At 38.3% G+C, this 13254-nt stretch overlaps 1 protein-coding gene across 4 annotated transcripts in view; it reads left to right on the top strand.

Annotated features, from left to right (window-relative positions):
• Window positions 1-13254, top strand: part of kank4 (KN motif and ankyrin repeat domains 4) — a 77642-nt gene that overhangs the window by 48021 nt on the left and 16367 nt on the right. The gene's annotated exons all lie outside the window — the stretch shown is intronic.

Raw genomic sequence — 13254 nt, 5'->3', positions numbered from 1 at the left:
TTTATTTCATAAACTCATCTTCCCACTCTATCACCAATGTATTCATTCATTAATTAATTTATATGAGGTACTACTAATGAGATGCACCCAGCACACTAATCAACAGCAGTGCTGTACTGTACTTACATTACCATGCTCATTGACCTCCAAGGAATGGAAGTAGCCCGTAGTGGTACTAGAGGTTCATCTACACTAGAGCTTAGCTCTGTGCTCCACTTAATAATAGATGCAGGTTATTTCCTTTATTGCTAATAAAAGCAGTCTCTGGAGCTGAAATAGTTTGATAGGGGTGTGGATACTGTAGATACAGTAGAAAAAATGATCCAGATTTTGGGGAGGAAATAATGAAAAAATGATTGTGAGAATATGACCGGTGACACATCAAGCCCAGGCCAATTCGATGACAGTGAGTTTGGCAATTATAAATTCCCTTTATAAATGGAAAAGTCTTAAAAGGGTTCCTGTCCTACTTGGAGGAAAGGAGTTTCTTTATGACCATTGGAAATTTTTAATCTGATTTTACAGCCATGGTGAGGTCAAGGGTCAGTCCTTGGACCTCTTTTGTTCAGTCTGTATGTGTTACCTTTGCGTAAAATGCTTCAGAACGGCAATGTTGGCTATCATAGGCAGGCTTGGGGAGTAACGGAATACATGTACCACCGTTACGTATTCAGAATACAATTTTTTTTAACTGTATTCCGTTACAGTACAGGGAGAAAAAAACATGTAATTAAATTACAAGTACATTTAAAATGGGGGTTATTTTAAGGGATTGCAATTCCTACGATGAGAGAGAGAGCGCTGCGATTGGCTGGCAACCAGTTCAGGGTGTACCCCACCTACTGCCCGAAGCCAGCTGGGATAGGCTATCTATCTATCTATCTGTAAGGTGTGGTTGCTTTTCAGTGACAGTGCGAAAACATGGCCTTCAATCAATCAATCAATCAATCAATCAATCAATCAATCAATCAATCAATCAATCAATCAATCAATCAATCAATCAATCAATCAATCAATCAATCAATCAATCAATACATGCATTTGAAAGGTTGTCAATTGTACATGGATTTTTGCTATTGGCTGCCCGGGTCCCTATCACCTGCAAATAGCAGGGCCGCACTGTATAGAAATATAAATTGTGGTGATATTTATTATTATTTTATTTTTATTTTATCCAAAAGTCATTGTTTTCAGCAGCAAAGAAAAGAAGATTGTTGTTAGAAAACACCTTGCTTGTCTTGGGAAACCAAAGACCAAGGCCCAATCCCATTACTTCCTCTTCACCCTGCACCCGTTGTCTCGTTTATCTCTCCCCTCTCCCATCTACTTCTTTGGGGAGACAAAGACAAAAAAAATCCCTCTAGGAATTGGAAACGTACTATTGCTATCCAATCCGCTACGTCGTCACCTTGAGCCGCCACAGCTGCGTGGTGGTTGTGACGTAACGGACGCGACAATAGTGAGCATTTACCAAAACACACAATTGTGCCAATTTCTGCCAAAGTATAGAACATTCGATAAAACCACTATCATCACTATGACATTCAATAAATATTAGCATACTTACATTTACGTGTCTCCTGCGTTTTATTATTTCCTTGTGTCGTCATTACTTCCGCCATTGCGGTGAGGGGGTGTGACTGTAGTAAAGGAGAACCTAGGGAGGTCGGCATCTATCTTCGTGAAAATGGACCTGCAGCCCTCGTCTTTAACCCCCCCCCCTACATTTTACGGAAAATTGGGAAACTCCTTTGTCTACTTGAACGCGCATTCATAAGGAGGAGGGAAGAGATGAGGGCTACGGGGCGGTATTGAGATTGGACCTAAATCTGAAATCTTAGGGTGCTGATAGACTCAGACCTGACTTTCAGCAATCATAGCAAATCAATCACTGAAACAACCATTTACCAGCTGAAAAATATATCCAGAATGAAGGACTGCATTTTTCCAACCTTTTTAAAAAAAAGTTTTTACTCTTAAATGTTTTTAAAGTTTTTTGTCAATGCATGTTCTTTTAGTAATTGTTGTTTTCTCTACTTTGCTTCTGAATGTTAACTGGTGTGTATGTTGATGCTTGTAGGTGTTGTGTCTGCTTATGTAGCATATTAAGGTGCCTTGTATATGAAATGTGCTATAGGAAAAAAAGTGCATTGTCTTGCCTTTTTGTGGATTTTTTTTTTTTTTACTTAATCCCTTTGACCTCTGTATTTTTTATTGTCTTGCTAGTTATTTTTTCCCACTTTTAATCCAGCTCTAATAGAACGCTGTCATCTGTCATTTCTAACGTGCCTTTTCCCCTATGGGCCTTCACACAGTTGTTTGGGAAAACAGTTAGTGAATGAGAGCGTACTACTGTGAATGTTGTAGCTAAACTGACTAATTTATTGATGTGGGAGCTGGTAACCAATGTTAAAGCAGCTGATCAAATAATAGAAATGAATTTGGCGTGTTAGATGTTAGGCGTTTCCATACACAGCTATTACTTAAGCTGATTAAATGCGTTGTTAATAAAAGCTTTCGTTTACATGGTAGGTGGATTGTTGCAAATTTTGATGAATTGACCGTGTGAAAAGCACAATGTCTTTTTTCTCCCATGGAAATCATTGTGCACGAATGTGCTTGCTCACCATAGGTGGTTTCTCGCTGACATTCAATATATCAGCCCTTCAAATGTATTACTATGGCTGTATGTTTTTGTGCAATTACAAATCTCAGCATTTCAGTCACATTTTGCGAAACATTCATTCAACAAGCATTATAGTACTGTACTGCTCTTTTGGGTTCCTGCATAACCGTGTCTTTAGCCTTTTTGGGGCATATTCTCCCATTCGTGCTTAAGTCAATTTCTTTCAAGGCTTCTGACACACCCACCACGTGTAACCTAGAAATTCATGTGCAACCAACCACCGAAGTCTGAGGGTGGCTCTAATTTCCAGTTCATGGAGTTTACTTGATATATGGAAATTTGCATAGAGATCCATGTGAAACATACGTCACACACACAAAAAAATCAATAACTCACAGCTTATTATTATACCGACTAGATTGTTTGTTTCTACACGTCCCAACAGCATGTGAAATGCTTCTCATTCACGGGTGAAGAAAAAAGTCAGCTGTGAAGAAAAAAGTCAGCTGACGCTAATCCTTTTTTTCTCCACTTAATATTATATAATGTTGATGTTCTGCCATCATTATTTGTGATGTAGTAGGGACAAATACTGTATACATCCGCTGAATGCAAGTGCAGCAATTTATTTGGTTCAATTGCACTTCCCATTTATCCTGTCAGTTATTTTCTGTATTTTGTGTGCTGGTTGTCAGGGAGAATCTGAGCTCAGTTTTATGTCACAATACAATGAATCGGTCATCCTCACAGCGTAAGGTAATTGTTACAAATTACTGTAATGTTAACGGTAGATGTATCGAAGCTAAACAAAGTCACTTCCCATACTAAAGATATCTAAAAAGTAGCAACTGTTATTTTTTCCAAAATCATGTGTTGTATTAGTGAAAAGCCAAAGATGCGACTAGGATGTTGTACAACAAAATGAACACTAACTATTAGAAAACATTTAATTGATGACAAATAATCTGACCTGATTCAAACCTAGTGGAAAATAGTTTACTGAATTTTCTGCACAGTTTCCTACATAAAAAACATTTCAATACTGTATAACACTTATATTGACAGTTATCATTTATGAATTATGTATATATATATATTTACATGAATTTCAAAACTATGTTGCATCCGTAACTGCATCCAACTCTCTTTTTTTATGCAGAAGGTCTAAATGTGCTTCACATTTGCACAAAAGTTCCAGATTGGTGTCGGTTTAAATCTGGCGGCACTCAATCACAACAACAATCCTTCTCATTGGCAAAAAGAAAATCTACTTAGCAAAACCAACAACATTGACTGCTTTTGTAAAGAGAGTGGATGTTGCTTTGTCAAGTATATAGCCATATATAAATCATAAAATACATTACATACCGGTCCATTCCAATATTATTTTTGGAGTAATTTCCCAAGTGTGTGTCTGTCTAACTTCCTGGTCAATCCCTAGTTTGACATTCAAATAGCCTAGTGGACCTCAGTGGCCAGTTCCAATTTGTTCTTTTGCATCTGTGTTTGATTGAGTGCTATGAATTTTACCTGACATGTAGCCAGGGAAATGTGATGTGGCCAGGAGAAATAATCAATGCTTTTGTTGATCTGCGTTGCTGTGTTTTTTCCATCCATCCATCCATCCATCCATCCATTTACTATCGTTTATCCGGTCGAGTTGCTGGGGCAGCAGCTTTAGGAGGGAAGCCCAGACTTCCCTCTCCCCAGCCACTTCAACCAGCTCATCTGGCGGGATCCCAAGTCTCTCCAGCGTGTCCTGAGTCATCCTGTGTCTTTTAAATAACAAAATATTTTACTAGACAAAGTGAAATTTATGCAGACATTGCGTGGGAATGCTGAAAAGGTGAATGCTATTAGCTAAATGCTAAGATTTGAATGCATGTGCTTATGAAGTAAACTGAAAGATAAATTATGTGAAAATTAAATATTTGTAATTGTAGTTGAATGACAAATTAATAAAAAGAAAACTTGAACTGCATTCTGTCTAAAGTGGGATATAATCATTTCAGAGAAATTATAATCCATTTCCTGATATGGTAGTCAGTTCGTATCGAAACAACGAATGTACTAAAATCTGGTCCAAGTGGGGTTTGAACCCAGGTTCTCTGTGGTGGGAGGCAACTGCTTATTTTTTGAAAAGTGTCATCTGATGCTGATAGCATGCATTTAATCATTTCAGTGAAATTATAATCCATTTCCTGATATAATAATAATAATAATAATAATAATAATAATACATTTTATTTGTAAAGCACTTTATATTTGACATCAAACCTCAAAGTGCTACAGTGAGTAAACATAAAACACATAATAAGACCAGTGTATCAAAACCAAATAAATAAATAAAAAACACTATAAATAAGATAATACAATCATAAAAATCACAATTTATACGTCTTTCTAAAAAGGAAGGTTTTAAGTCCTTTTTTAAAAACATCCACCATCTGAGGAGCCCTAAGGTAGTCCGGTAGTAAGGTAAATTGGAATTAAGTATGATAGTCAGTTGGTATACTTACTACTAACAGCCATGGATATATTTGCAAGGTACAGTCAGAGGTGGTATTTGAACCTGCAACTTCCTGGTTACTTGACATTGCACTTTACCAACTGTGCCACCAAGCAGTATCAGACACCTGGCAATGATGATCATTTGTATGTATGGAAGTGGGCGTGGAAGGTGGTACTTAGAAAAAGTTGAATGTGAAAATAAATGGAGAAAATTGATATTTAACGTTAAATTGTGCCAATACTGTAAGCAATGTGGAATCCGACAATTTATACCACAGGAGGCGTGAATTTTTGAAGCAAGTTGAAATTTGAATGATGTAAATCGGACGTTATGTGGGAGTTGTTTCATGGCAAAAAAGTGTGAAAAAAACAAAAACAATAACATATGTGGGAATGCTTCAGTGCAATGATACAAATTGGCTGTGTGATTTATTACATAAGGAAGGTAAATTGGAATTTAAAAAAAGCATATCAGACAATATGAGCTAGTAGTACAGTGTTCCTGGTATGTAGCCTAAGTGGTTGGTGCTCATATAAAACACATTTTAAGGGAATGCATCCCCTTGTTTAGCTTGCATTTGTGTGCTCCAGGCTGAAAGCGGGTGAATAGGGCTGCACAATACTGCCACATTCTCAGGGTAGAACAAGAATAAACAGTGATAACTGGACCCATGTCAGTACTGTAATAAAGACTTGGGAGCTGGGTTTTTTTCTTTCCTTGATGGCCTTGAGCTCCAGATTGACCCTTCGGAGTGTTAATGTGCTCATTTTAGCAGCTGCAGCCAGTGCATTCTGCTTCACATTATTTTCATGCCCAGTGCAAATCAAGCACAAGGCGGGCTCGGCAGGCTAGACCAAAATTTTGTATTTTCGCAGACTCGTCCTAATAGGTGCAGTGTAGCGCATTTTTAAAAAGCAAGCAAAAAAGCTCTTTTGGATTAAAATTTTTTAAGTAACCCTCGGAGTCCCATCCCTGCCTGTGTGCGCATGATGTAATACATTCATTTTTTTAATTAGATAGAGGGTGGTGCTGAAAAATAACGAGGGGTGGGGGCAAAGTTCTGCTCTGCATGTACGAGATATGAATGTGAACAACTGCCACTCCTGAGCCTGCCTTGATTTTTACTTTCGCTCGTCTTCTCTCATCTAACCGCCCACCTCCTGTCTGCTGACTGCACTCACCGATCCCATTTCCTGTGGGCTTGCCATTTCTGGAGCCTGCTCTGTGTCACTATATCAAGCTAATTCGATTTATAGTACACAGGCAGCCATTAAAACTAACAATTTTCCTATTTGGGTTGGGCTTGGGTCAGGCGAATGAAACATGTTTAAATACAGAACGTTTGATGTGTGCTTTAGGGGGTTTATATCGGCATTGAATTAAACAACTGAGCTCAAGGGTCCCAATTCTTTCAACGATTTAATAGGTTGTTCTTCAAAATATCCTCTAAATAACTATGCCGATGACATTTAATGACATCCTGTTGTCAGTAGGAGCTTATTCACTGCACTCTCATTACAACTTTTTGTTCACAGCTGCTGTGCCCTCTGGACTGGTTTTGTCAGAATGTGGCATGCATCCAACAGCTCTTATATACCAACACACTTCACATTATTGATGCATGTACATGAACAGACGTTGTCATTATGTTTGACACACATTGAGAATGGCTTTCTTTTCATAACATTGATTTACCTCCACATTAGGTACAAATGTTTAATTTGAAAAGATCCAACACAAGATAAGCATCCAACTTAATGTCCCTCCTAACACCATCACTATTTACAGAAAGTGGACCGGTGAAGATGAATCCGAATTCTGAATGGTTAAAGAGACAGTCCCATTGCTAAACACTTTGGTTTTGCTTTCATTTTTGGACTCAAAGATCTAAAAAGTTTTTTACTTACACAAAAGGTCACTTCCCTCAAATATTGTTTACAAATCTGTGTTAGTAAGCATTTCTCCTTTGTCGATATAATCCATCCTACCTCACAGGTCTGTCATATCAAGATGCTGATTAGACACTAGACAGCATGATTATTACAATAACAGGCTGAAATGTGCAAGGGTCAGCAAACCACTCAGTATCTGGTATGACCACCATTTGCCTCACACAGTGCAACACATCAAATTTGCATACTGTAGAGTTGTTGTCATCTGTGTAGAGAATACTTCTCCGTGTCACACACCATCAAATGTGACAAATTGCAGTCAGGTCGAGACACAGTAATACATTTTACGTTATATGTGAAAATGTCTTTTAGAAAAAAAACTGCGACATGGAACTGATTTGCAGATCTATGACGACTAATTGCAAGAAACATTTAATTGACGCGCATGATCTGCCCCCCGGGCGTTGAGTTTGACATCTGTGCCTAAAATGATTGCAACCCATAATATGGCTGATTGTTATTGAGAATACCATAATCTATTTTTTCCATCTATTCGAATGGAAGGGATTAAGGAACCTTCTATAGCTTTTCTGAAAATGCTTTCGACAACTGAGCAGAGGATTATTATTTTTTGAGTGGTGACTGGTGACCAATTTTCAGACCAGGGCATTTAAATCCGTGCAGGCAAAATTTAGATGGAGGGTCAATAATATATCCTTGGTCAATAAGTACAGGACCAATGGAACTGTTCAGAACTTGAGCTCTAAAGCTGAAAGGGTCCAAATTCGACAGCATTTGAGTTATAGGGTGGCTGGCAATGATGATGCTGACAGGGACTCTGTCGCTCACAGCTCTAAGGAGTCGATTTGGAGGCACGGCTAGGCGCCAGACATTCTTCGGGAATCACTAAGACTGATTTTGCAGGGTTTTTCCTGACCCAAATTGAGGCAGAGGTGGATATGACTCAAATTGTTATCAAATGAAATTATTCTCATTATGTTGTCTAGATGTTAAATAACCAATGAAACATCCACTGAGTTTATGTCCTGAAGCAAAGATATTCGTTTGAAACTTCTCATCGAATGTAATCATTCATGAATCATGCATAATATGAATCATGCCCAATCAGTCTTAATGGGGACTTTAAACGAATCTCTAAATAAATTAATTGCTTTTATTGGCTTGTCGCTTAATGTTACACATTTTCACCGCCCTTTGAAAGATCCCCAAATGATAAAAGCATCTACCTTTAATGAGGAGGAATTTCAATTAAACTGTCAACTTTTGCAATCCTCACAAGTGCAGTGAAGGTTTCTCTTTGACGATCTTGTTTAACATTTCAAATTTGTTCTTGTCCACTAGATGTTTTCTTCTTATGACCTTTTTTCTCCCTTGACTTCTTCCATCTATATACCTCTCTATTCAGTAATGTGTTTAAATGGGGATTGTTGTGTGCCCACTGTGTGTAATTGTAATAGGGCTCTGACTATTTCGCCAATTACAATCACCATTTTTCAGATCCTAAATTGGCTAATTAAGCCTTAAGGACAGCGAGCTGCAGTTCCATTAAGCACCCAGAGAAGTCAGGAATGCCAATGTTCTTCTTTCCTGGGACATAGGAAGGAGCAGAGAGTTGAAAAATAGTTGCCATGGTAACAGCCACATGCTGTGGCATTCAATGCAACAGCTGCAAAATAAATAAATAAATAAATGCATTCATTTTGATAACAGAGGTGACAATTGTGCTATAGATCACCAATTTTTGATTATGCATATTGGGCAGAAACCAAACAGAATTTGCCATTCTTTTCCTTTCAGCAGGTAGCAGTTTTCAAATAAATGGTACAAACACCTCTCAAATACTTAAAACATTACTAGGTTCTTAACAACAAATGCACATTACTATAAAATATAATCAAACATCATTTCACATGAACAGTGAGACAAAAGAGCCATACAAGTGGATGAATGGATGGTAATAATGATGGATAAATGTGGCTGGATTTTAATGCTTAATTAAAATTTTAAAAACACAATATTAGTCAGAATGTTGTGTATGGACTAGTGGGGCCCCATAGACTATTGCAAAGGAAATTTTTGACTTGACTTCCCCTTTATTGCATAGAAACTATCTCAGTGTTGACTTTAAAAAACACACACATTTGTATAGTCCCTACACATGAGTTACCTTAATGCACATTTCCTTGTAGGCTATATGAAATGCACTATATAAATAAAGCTGCCTTGCCATACAAAGCAAAGCCTAGGGGCATATTGGAATGTAATGAATGAAACACTTTTGTAAAATAAAACACACGCACGCACACACCCCCGCACACACACACGCACGCACACACACACACACCCACACACACCCTCATATGATGCATAACACTACTGGTAATTTAACCATTAATAATTTACATTAGAAAATGCACCAAATGTCAAACATTCAAACTAGAAGGACCAAGGGTGGGCTAGTTAGGTCATACACCCCTAGAGACCAGAGAAGGGATAGCTGACCATTTCACAAAGCATGTTCAACAAACACCAAGACTAAGCCTGAACAGCGAGCTGACATAGACTGAGAGAGGAAACTCTGCGTTGTCGGTTCCAGGATAGCTGATTTGAGGTAGTTATATCAGCGCAGAGTAGTTTCTCTCATCTGGCATTACCACTACACTAAAAATACCCCATCAATGGAGCCCCGATTCGTCAAGTCACCATGGCAACGGGGAAGCACAGAGCGTGGCGCCACCCTCTGCTTCCGTGTTTTTTTTTTTTTACCCCTCTCAACTGAAAATCTTAATGCAATCATATGGCGAATTTGAACATGTCTTTAGAAAAAAAAAGTGCAACACCGCAGCGGCTCCCCATAGAGGAAGGCGGCGTGGGAGAACGTTGCCGTTCGGATGTTGGGTGAATGCGTAAATTTAAATGTAGTCCTTTGCAATCGCAATATAATTATAAGGGAAAACCTGTTGAATTGTAGCTCATTAATTCATTTAATTTAGTTGCAATCCTGAGGGGGACAAGCGCACTTGATTTAAGATTAAGTTGTGTATGTAGATGATGGACTGTGATGTGAAACGGTACCGCTCAAAAAGATAGCTGTTCGGAAATGCCAACATATCTATGCGCGGTCTGATAACAATCTCGCGACGAATATTTAATTCCCTGCGCAAAAAAGCGGCACTTTCATCACTAGGGTAATTGTAATGCCATGTTCGTGATAAAAGTGGACTTTACGCTATAGACTATAGGCGTATTTATGCAAAAACTCGCCGCAACAGACTTTATGAATGAGGAAATGAAATGTTGAGTGTGGCAGAAAGGAGGCGGGGATAGAGAAAACTTTGAGGTTCATTGTGAAAAACCCGCGACCAACCACGTTTGCTTCATGGACAATGTTACTACGGTAACTGACCAAAAGCTTAAACGACCTATTTTTATGAAACAGGCTAGAGTTACCTTTTTTCATCTGGTTTCAGTTACCTCCCTTTCTGAAACGGAAGACGCATAGTTTTCCACATTTCAGGGTTTCTTGACCCAGGGTTCTCACTAAACCTGCTTTGTGAAATACACCCCAGGTACGAACAGACACTCTTGTTATGACAACAAGGTATTCCTGTCCCACTATAGGCATGGTACATGCTGAAAAAAAAGAAGCTAATTTCCATACCAATAAGGCAGTTGGCTGCTTTTTTTACCAACTCAACAATGGATGCTAAGGACGCCTGAGGATACCTTGGTGGCTTCAATTGTTTTTCTTTCCCAACCAGAGTTTTCAACAGGCTACAATTTGCCATTTGTCCACTTTTGTGATCAAAATCCTGCTAAAATGGCTTGGCTGTGGTTCAGCTAATTAGCTAATGCTCAGTATGATTGTCAGTTTTGGTTGACTCGGGGCCAGGGTTATTAAAGTTTTGGAATTTGTCATTGTAGTTAGTTTTGAGTTTTGATTTTTAAATGTAGTTAGTTTTAATTAGTTTTCAAGGTGGTTCTGTGAGTTTTTGTTAGTTATTTCAGAAATGCTTAGTTTTAGTTAGTTTTAGTATTAGTTTTTGCTTTTCTATTGGCTGCTGCTAGATGACGTCACTTTTGTGTGACACACTTTCAAACGTCCTTATTCCGGTTAATATCCAAAGAAATCTACTTAAAATCACATTTAAAATCATCCCCAAAGACTCATGCATTAAATTAATTACCAAAGACTAAAACAAAGGACATTTTTATTACAATTTATAGTTAGTTTTAGTTAGTTTTGTAAACATAAAATGTAGTTTCAGTTAGTTTTCGTTCATTAAAAAGCATTTTTGTTTTTATTTTATTTTGTTAAATCTCTGTCTGTCTGTCTGTCGTTCTCTCTCTCTCGCTCTATGAATGTTTAGTTACACTCTATCCTGTCTGCATAGAGCTACATTTTGTAATTGTTGATGTTGGCTGATGATGCACAAAAAGTCTATTTTTAATAGAGCTGTACACATTATTAGCCATGTTTACATGGAGCCATAAATGAATGAATCTGAACGGCCAAACGGAATGAAAATGCTCCATATAAACACCTCAATCGGAATAAAAAGGCTGAATCCAATTCCGAGCGTCATGTAAACAGTTTAATTGGAATGGCAACATAAATGTCGTGACATCCTCGTTTTCGCCCATTAAAATGGTCGTCCTGACAAGAGCTCGTCTGCGAGGGGAGAACTCGTTTTAAAGTCTTGGAACTTGTTTTTATCAATAAAAGTGTTACAACTATCACAACTACTGTGCTAAGACGAAGGAACTCATCTTGACAAATCACGTGATCGATGTCCGCGCGTTTCACGGCTGCCGTGGGGCTGATCTGATTAACGGAGCGGAACATGGAAATGGCAGATCAGAATGGATCATGTCACATGTAAACAGGTGACCACAGATCTTCATTCAGAATGATTTAAATCGGAATGACAAAAAATTCTCCATGTAAACAAGGCCAATATGATGCAAAACTTTTGTGAAAGAGACAACAATGCAAACTAGACTAAGTGCAATTTCTGAAGAAATTGCATAGGAATGCTGAAAGCTGAATGCTAATAGCTGAATGCTAAGTTGAATGCTTATGAAGGAAATTGAAAAATAAATTATGTGAAAATATAAAGAATTAGTTGTAGAACTGCAATCTGCCAAAGGTGGGTCGAACCATTACCTCCTGTTAAACAGTCAAAGCACCGCTGCACTAGCTGAAGAGTTGTCCAAGCAGGATTTGAACCGAGTTCTTTCTGTGTGGCAGGCAATTGCTCAAACCACTGGCCTTACTTGTCTTGTTCAAGCCAATGGCTTATGGGGCATTTATATTGACAAGTGTCATCTGATGCTGAAAGCTATAAATGCTGAATGGGGACACATGCTTTTAATCATTTCAGTAAAATTATAATGCATTTCCTGATATGATAGTCAGTTTATTAGCATGTAGTCACTTAGCATAAATCTGCTATGTGCAGTTGGAGGTGGGATTCGAACTCACGACCTCATGGTTACTGGACAATGCAATTTACCAAGAGCACCACTGAGCAGAATGAGAGAACAGGTAATGGTGATCAGTTTTACGTATGGAAGTGGGCGTGGAAAGCGGGACTTAGAAAAGATTCAATGTCAGTCTCATTGAAAATAATTGGAGAAAAGTTGATATTTCACGTTAAATTGTGCGAGTACTGTATGTGGGAGTTGTTTCTCTGCAAAAAAAGTAAGGAGAATAAATAAATAAATAAATCACAATAATAATAATCCAGCATTCCCACAACTACATATGCATGGTGCAAAAAACAACAACAAAAACCCAATTATCTTTTTTATTTTAGGACTGTGTGTGTCTCTATTGTGACCTTGTGTGACTGACATTTCAGCAGTCACTCAGCTCTCCATCTGCATAACGGAAACACTGCCATGCAATCTTCCTTTTACATGTCCTGCAACACATCACACAGTGGCGGAATAGTTTTTGCATCAAATGATGATCTGATATTTAGCCCTTAATGATTTCACTGTAGACGTTTTCCCCCCATTTCTAGGTTTGGATCTTATGGGCAAGTTTGACTCTTGCCATGTTGTCGTCCATCTTGTGTGTGGCTTACATGCGGAGGGATTGCTGGAAGTTGTAGGAAGTGCTTTTACATGTTGAGTGGAGAGCGTTTGCAAACTCTCACCGACTTCTCCAGTGACCAGATGAGACCACCTCCGGAGCC

The sequence above is a fragment of the Leptonotus elevatus genome, chromosome 11, assembly GCF_054856555.1.
Source record: "Leptonotus elevatus isolate MCC_2025b chromosome 11, RoL_Lele_1.0, whole genome shotgun sequence".
Classification (NCBI taxonomy): Eukaryota; Metazoa; Chordata; class Actinopteri; order Syngnathiformes; family Syngnathidae; genus Leptonotus; species Leptonotus elevatus.
The sequence above is the reverse complement of the archived record's forward strand: the minus strand, read 5'-3'. Positions and strand labels throughout refer to the sequence as shown.